The following is an 8,312-nucleotide window of genomic DNA, read 5'->3' as shown; positions in this document are numbered from 1 at the left end:
TAGTGATGAGACCAAAATGGAATTTTTTGTCCACAAACATAAACGTTACATTTGCACAGAGGTCAACAAGACCTATGAGGAAAGGAACACCATTCCTACTGTAAAGCACGGAAGTGAATTGCTGATGTTTTGGGGATGTGTGAGCTGCATAGGCACAGGAATCTTGGTCAAAGTTGAGGAAAAGATGAATGCAGCACATTATCAACAAATACTGGAGGCAAATTTGCAATCATGCGCATGGGACGTACTTGGACGTTCCAACATGACAACAATCCAAAGCACAAGGCCAAGTCAATCGGTCATTGGCTACAGCAGAACAGAGTGAAGGTTCTAGAGTGGCCATCTCAGTCTTCTGACCTCAATATCATTGAGCCACTCTGAGGAGATTTCAATCGCGCGGTTCATGCTAGACAGTCCAAGAATTTGCAGGAACTGGAGGCTATTTGCCAAGAAGATTGCGCATCTTTACCATCTGAGAAAATAAAGAACCTCATCCATAACTACCACAAAAGACTTTAACTTGGCATAGATGTTGAGGGGTTAATACACAGTATTAAGAAATGGGGTATGTATACTTTAGATCAGGGTCATTTGGATGTTTTGGGACACATTATGATTTAAAAAGAGAAAACAATAGTTTGATAATAAATGGCTTCACCCAACCGCTAATCATGAATGGAGAAAAAGTTTTGGTGTTTTCATATTCTCTGAAAAAAGGCCAAGAAAGCAAAAATTCAGCCAGGGTATGTAAACTTTTGAGCACAACTATATGTTTACCTATATGCATATATTCGCTATTTAATGTATTTATTAACCATATATATGTTTACTGATTCACTGACAAAGAAAATCTTGATTGGTTCTGATCTGCACTGTATCCTGCAACCAGCTTGATAAGCAGGTTGCTCCTGTGTGTACATAGGGATTGTCATCTTAATTCTCTGGAGCATCACTTGGAAAGGCGATGTTCTTCAAGCTGTCCATGTAACTTCTACATGTAATTAGCATTTTTCATAATGTGGTGAGAAAATCTATTTGGACTAACTTAATTGTCTTCAAAAAACATTTTTTTCTCCATCAACAGATGCTGTATACGTGCCCAAAAGTCAGATGAAGCAAATCCGGATCGGAGCAAATATTGGTTAGATCGAGAGGTTTTCAATAAATTAACCGCGCAAAAGAGAGCTGAAGTCCTTGGCGGCTTCCGCCGCTTGACTGTACTACGGAGGCCACAGGATGAAGAGCAGTCCAATATTGTGGCCAGCATGCAGCCAGCGGGTAAGGAAAGGGTGAATCAAACACCCGAAAACCCCGCCCATATGACCGCAAACCTGTCCCGCCAAATTCAGGTGACAGGTTCCCTTTAAAGATGAGACGTATCCATACATCCCAGGTCAATAAGGCACGAGTCACAGGGACGTTTGGATACGTCCAAGGTGGAAAAGGGGGTTAAAGAGAGAGGGGAAAGTGAGGGTATCAGATCATACCATCCTCCCTTGTAATTACAGACCTCAGACAAAGCTGGAGTCACCACAAAGTGCCGGGGCTCTGAGCAAGCAAAGGGGCCAACTCGACATTGGCACACTATGGTGCCTGTGAGCAGGGAGAGTCCAGTGCCAGTGCATGCGAGTGGGCCCCCCGCTTTAATTTTTTTTTTCTAAATGTGGAGCCCAAAACTGTATTCCATATTCTAGACGTGGCCTCACCAGTGGTTTGTAAAGGGGTCATAATACGTTGGGATCTCAGGATTTTATCTCTGTTTTTATACACCCTAAAATCTTGTTTGCTTTTGCGGCTGCTGCTTGACATTAAGTACTGCTGCTCATCTTACTTGTAACGAGAATACCTAAGTCCTTCTTTTGATCTGTAGTCCCGAGTATACTCCCATTTAATGTATGTGCAGGAATAATGTAGGTTTGACTGCTCAAGTTAGTGTCCTTTAGCAAACACATGGGATGTCTCCATACCTACAAATATTAAATGAGACACCTGGTCTCCATTTTAATTGCCATTCCACGCCCCCGAGATGGGGATATTTGATCATCCAGTCCCACCCATCTGACTGCTCACAAAACCCGGCCCTGATTCGTCTCATTAATATTCTCAGCACTATACTGGCTGGAGCCTGCTTTCTTGGGCTTACTTTACCTAAGCTACCAACCTCAGGGATACATATGTTCCCTCAAGGACCAGTCCGGCGGCCATCTTACAGGTGATTTTACATAAATGTAATTCTGAATGTAATGATAATAAGACTGCTGGAAAATCTTCTGCACAGAACAGGGTTAGGGTATTGTGATTAGTGATGAGCGAGCATGTTCGCATAAGGTGTTATCCGAGCACGCTCAAGTGCTAATAGAGTATATCCTGCGTGCTCGAAAAATAAGGGTGAGTCGCCGCAGCTGCATGCCCCTCTTGTGTACGACAGCCACAATACATGCAGGGATTGCCTGTTTGTTAGGAATCACTGTTATTGGTGTATGACAATTGCAATATTTCCGATCTATTAATTTAAAAAATATGAAGACAATAATATGGAAAATGAAAAAAAACAAACATTTTTTCAATAATGATTTATTGTATCCTTATCGTAATAATGATCTAGAAGTTCAAAAGAAAAAGAAGGTCAAGCGGGCACCACCACAACATCTAGGCAGTTCCCCTGACGAAGCTACCGTGTGCAGCGACCCGCGTAGGCAGACAGCTGGCTCCAGCCTTCCTAGTGAGTATACGCTATGTAATTATGCTGTTTTGTATTGTGGGTAATGCATGTATCGGGTATATAGGTGGGGAAGCCCCCATCAGTATATATATATATATAGATACAGACTGTATACCAGCATATGTCTTTTCAACCTGGTATGGTAACTGATAGAGGTCACATGAAAACAAGCCATTTTTTGAGTCACAGGCGGATTAATCCCATTTATTCATTGCAGCACAGGATTAATAGAGTCTATGTGCCAGGACCTAGTGGGATTTCATGGTGGACAATTTATTGACTACTGCAGAAGATACCTGTTTTCTAACATTTCAGACAAATTTAAGGGGGACTCGACACCGATACCTGATACGGATGCATGTGCATTGCTCATATTGTATGAATTGTATGATACTCACTGGGTGGACCTTAGGGATTATTTTTCCTGTGAGCCAGCTATTTTTCGTGTCCTCATATACTGAGGACATTGAACATGTTTGGGTATGTTTTTACATGCTGTTTTCAATGTTTTTATGTCCAGAAGCACTGTAAATTAGGCTACTTTCACATTAGCGTTTGAATCTGCAGCGTTTAATCCGCAAACGCAAGGACACGAAAAACGCATGAAAACGCGTGTAAACGCAGCGTTTTAAAAACGCTTACGGTTACCGCATGCGTCATTAAAACGCAGCGTTTACATGCTTTTGCTTGCGTTTTCTATGCGTTTGCGTTTTTTGTGCGCATGGCGCAAAATTTCACCAGAGAAAAATTCTAGATGCAAGAACCAGCCAATGGGACTACAGAGGGCGTGTATTATGTGAAATCTATATATAGACCCTAGGACAGCTGAAATCTTCAGATTTTGCTCCTGTGTCCTGTGAGAAGATGGATCTTCACATGGATAGCTATTACTTTAAACTGGATCTGAGCATCAAGATTTTTCTGGCATGTGCGTTTGCTTGGGAGCAACACCGAAACCGGGAAAGACAGAGAAGGACAAGGCGTAGGCGGTTTTGGCAACACCCCATTGTAGAACTGCGGGAGAGCCGTGGTACATATCACACCCTGTATGGCGAGCTCAATGAGAACCCAGAAAAATTCCCAGAATATACCAGGATGTCACAAGACTCTTTCCGGGATTTGCTTGATCGTGTCCAAGGAGCCATCCGGAGACAGGACACACAGCTCCGTAGAGCCATTCCACCAGCGGAACGTCTCCTGGTTACCTTAAGGTACGTAATAATTCTAAACAAAAGCTAACCAAAATTTTTTGCAGGTCTGATGTTTTTTTGCCTATTTTGTAAATTATTTATTCTTACTACAGATTTCTTGCAACTGGAGAGAGCTTGTCATCCCTTCATTTCCAGTACCGCCTTGGGATTTCCACGCTGTCCGGAATTGTTTTTGAAACCTGCCGGGCTTTATGGACCATTCTCCGTGAGGAATTTATACCCATACCCACGGAGGACATGTGGAAAGAAATTGCTGACAAATTTTGGACTGTTTGTGATTTTCCCAACTGTTTGGGTGCGGTGGATGGGAAGCACATCCGGATTACCAAACCAGCCAGAACGGGATCACAGTTCTTCAACTACAAAAAATATTTTTCTGTAGTTCTTATGGCAATAGCCGATGCGGACTGTCGCTTCATTGCTGTGGACATTGGTGCTTTTGGCCGTGGCAACGATTCACAGACTTTTAAAACCTCTGATATGGGCCGACGTGTTTATGGCAAAAATTTTAATTTCCCACAGCCACGACCACTCCCCTACACTCAAGGCCCACCGCTGCCATTTGTAATGGTTGGGGATGAGGCCTTTCAGATGAGTGAAAATCTCCTGAAGCCCTATTCAAGTCGGGACTTGAACCGCACAAAACGGATCTACAACTACAGACTAACCAGGGCACGCAGAACAGTAGAGTGTGCCTTTGGGATTATGGTGTCCAAATGGCGCATTCTAGCAACTGCAATAAATCTAAAAATGGAGACAGTGGATGAGGTAGTTAAAGCCTGTGTGGTTCTCCACAATTTCATTCTGGCTAAGGAGCGACCCACCATAGAACTTGATGAACCTGTTGCCAACCCTTTGCCTGATTACCGTCATCATCCGCTGCGGTCAACAGTTGAAGTAGGCCACATGCGGGACCAATTTGCAGCGTTTTTTGATTCTGACATTGGACGTGTGCCATGGCAGGACAATATGGTGTAAAATGTACTGCTGGTTTCGGGTCTGCAAATTTATGTTTGGAATGTTAATGTTTTTTCAAATAAAATAATTGTGTTTTACTTTCTTCACCATGTCTCCTATCTATTTCCTTAACAAACCACTTTGGGTTTTTGGGCTTAGGTTGTTGACGTGAGTCCTGTCTTGGTTCACCATTAGCTTTTTGCCGCAGACTGTATAGACGATGTCCGTTATTGTCGCAGTATTTGTCCAGTACTTAACATCAGTATTTGTAAGCCTAAACCAGGAGTGGTAGTTAAATGCTTTTAGTGGTGCATATCTGTTTAATGTACTTTTCCTCACATAGTTCCACTCCAGGTTTAGGCTTACAAATAGTGCTGTAAAATACAGAGCGAATACTGACAGTGTGATGGCAGCCTACACCAGAGATCTATAGTCATCAAGTCACGTGTCTGAACTAATGAATTCATGATGCTATTTGCTCTTGAATTCATTTTTCCTGACACTTGTCCGGGTGAGTATTGATATGCCATGTACATTGTTCCTTCACTTTGTGTGAAATATATGTATATGTACCAATAAGATAAAATGGAGGTAATACAATGCATTTCTAAAATCAGCAGGTCAGGGGTCATAAATAATGTTTCGGATAAGAAAGGACCTGTTGAGTATAGTTGTGCTGTGTATTACCACCATTTTGTCTTCTGTGTGCGACCAAAAGTCACGGAGTAAACAGAAAGAACTGTTTTTGGAGAAAATACAAGTGTTATTTTTGGGGGCAACCTCATATCTCTCAACCAAACACACCAAGCTTCAGTGTTCTGCTAAGTAGGTACTGGAGGTTGGAAGTGGCCCCCAAAAATGTGTTTGACGCATAATTTGTTATTGGCGCAGGCTGTGTGGTGACGGTGGCGAAATACACAATTAACCAAACCTTATTGGGGCAAAAAACACAGGTTTATTAAACACACACAAACCAAAAAATTAACTGCGCCTGCTTGGGGTTGAGTGCCGATATTGTGGGGTGTTGAGTAGTGAGGTCTGGCTTATTACTGTAGCCGACATAGGGGTGGCAGGAGAAGGCGCTATGAAACTACTGGGGTCAGGATATTCAGGGATAGGGCTAGACACATGAGAGGGTTGAGACACACTGGAAGGGTGAGACAAACCAGACATTACAGACACATTGGGAGGTGAGGGGGGAGGGATAGCTATGTTTTTTTGTTTTTTTTTGCCTTTCCCCTTTCTTGTTTTGCGCGGGCACGTTGTCGTGGTGGCAGGGAACGCCAGGGCAGGGTCCGTCAACGGCAGTCTGGTGGTGGTGGTGCCAGGAAACGCCAGGGCAGGGTCCGGCGGCGGCAGTCTGGTAGTGGTGGTGCCAGGAAACACCAGGGCAGGGTCCGGCGGCGGCAGCATGTTGGTGGCAGTGGAGGAGGCCCAAGCAGGAGCAGCAGTTGTCATGGTGGTGGCGGTGGGCTGACCCACTGCACTGGGCATGGTGGTGGTGCTATAATACGGTCCGGAAGTGTTTGGAATGGAGGTGGCCGTGCAGTGGTATGCAGCAGATGTCGGCATTGATGTAAAGCGTGACAGTGTGGGCACTGTTGGAAATGCCCCCACTGTCTGCTGAAAATACCGACTCTGCTGCATAGCCTGCACGTAAGCAGCATTGCAGGCCTGCATAATAGTAATCTGGAGCTCAGGACTAAGGTGTTCCGACATGCCCTGTTCTATCTGATTAAAAAAATGATGTGCTGGCCTCTGGAGGTCGGCTTTCACTTGGGCAAGGGCTGTGGTTACCTCCTGGATACATGTGCTCATATGACGAATGGCAGTATCCAGTCGGTCACCCATCGCCTTGAGTCCCTCATGGAAGACCGAGCTCAAGTGCAAAAACTCGGGCATGAGTGACCTGTCCGCGGCCCTCTGCCGCTGCCGGGAGGAGCCCATAAAAAATTGGCTAGAGGCAGAGGACTGGGGAAGGGGAACATCTGATGGACCAGCTTCCTGGTCTCCAGGTTGTGTGGCAGGCCCACTTGCTGCAGCGCTGGAGGATGGCTGGGACGGGTCCGTGGCTGACTGATGAAGGACCGCTCCAGAACCTGGGCCAACAGTGGAGCTCCAAGTGCTGCGGAAAAAAAAAAAAAAAATATTACAAAACATTTACAAAAAGATAACTGAACAGTTAGATACACATTCAGATAGGGAAAGGTCACACTACTATTTGTAGTGAATTTTACATCAGAATTTTCAAGCCAGGAGTTCAACAGTAGGAATAAAAGTTTCATAAAACAACATGCTATACTTCTGCATGCATCGACCAGTCCTTGGGGATTACAAAAACTGATGTAAACTATGAAGAGACGATGGAGGCAATACAAGCCATATCTCTATACAAGGTATTGGTAAGCCAAAACCTGGAGAGGAACTATGTGAGGGAAAGTATTCAAAGAACACGTACCCCACTGCTGCATCTATCAATCAATCAAGGTTTCGGATTACAAATACTGATGGGAAATACGAATTGACGACAGAGGACATACAAGCCACCTGTATACTCACCAGGACAAGTGTCAGGAAAAATGAATTGATGAGCCATTGGCATCCTGAATTCATTATTTCTGACACCTAACTTGCTGAGTATAGATCTGTTGTGCAGGCTGCCATCACACTCTCAGTATTTGATCAGTATTTCAAATCAGTATTGGTATGCCAAAACCTGGAGAGGAACTATGTGAGGGAAAGTATTCAAAGAACACGTACCCCACTGCTGCATCTATCAATCAATCAAGGTTTCGGATTACAAATACTGATGGGAAATACGAATTGACGACAGAGGACATACAAGCCACCTGTATACTCACCAGGACAAGTGTCAGGAAAAATGAATTGATGAGCCATTGGCATCCTGAATTCATTATTTCTGACACCTAACTTGCTGAGTATAGATCTGTTGTGCAGGCTGCCATCACACTCTCAGTATTTGATCAGTATTTCAAATCAGTATTGGTATGCCAAAACCTGGAGAGGAACTATGTGAGGGAAAGTATTCAAAGAACACGTACCCCACTGCTGCATCTATCAATCAATCAAGGTTTCGGATTACAAATACTGATGGGAAATAATGACCAACAACAAATTGCATTATACACCATTTTTTTTTCTTTTTTAACCAATATACTTACGTTCTTCGTGCAAGGACTGGTCTCAAAAACGCAAGGATGCGGTGGTACTTGTATTTGCGTATCCTTGCTGCAGAACCACTTGGAAGCCGGCTCTCTTGGCGCAGGTCCTTGTTGAAGCGGTCCTTCATCGATCTCCAACGTGTTTTCACTTTTGACACTGTTGGCAAAACAAAACATAATAGTTAGGACAATGGTCTTTTGACCATGGTCACACAACTGTATGTGCTGTGAAAAAGTAAT

Source organism: Ranitomeya variabilis, chromosome 5 (genome assembly GCF_051348905.1).
Source record: "Ranitomeya variabilis isolate aRanVar5 chromosome 5, aRanVar5.hap1, whole genome shotgun sequence".
Classification (NCBI taxonomy): Eukaryota; Metazoa; Chordata; class Amphibia; order Anura; family Dendrobatidae; genus Ranitomeya; species Ranitomeya variabilis.
The sequence above is the reverse complement of the archived record's forward strand: the minus strand, read 5'-3'. Positions refer to the sequence as shown.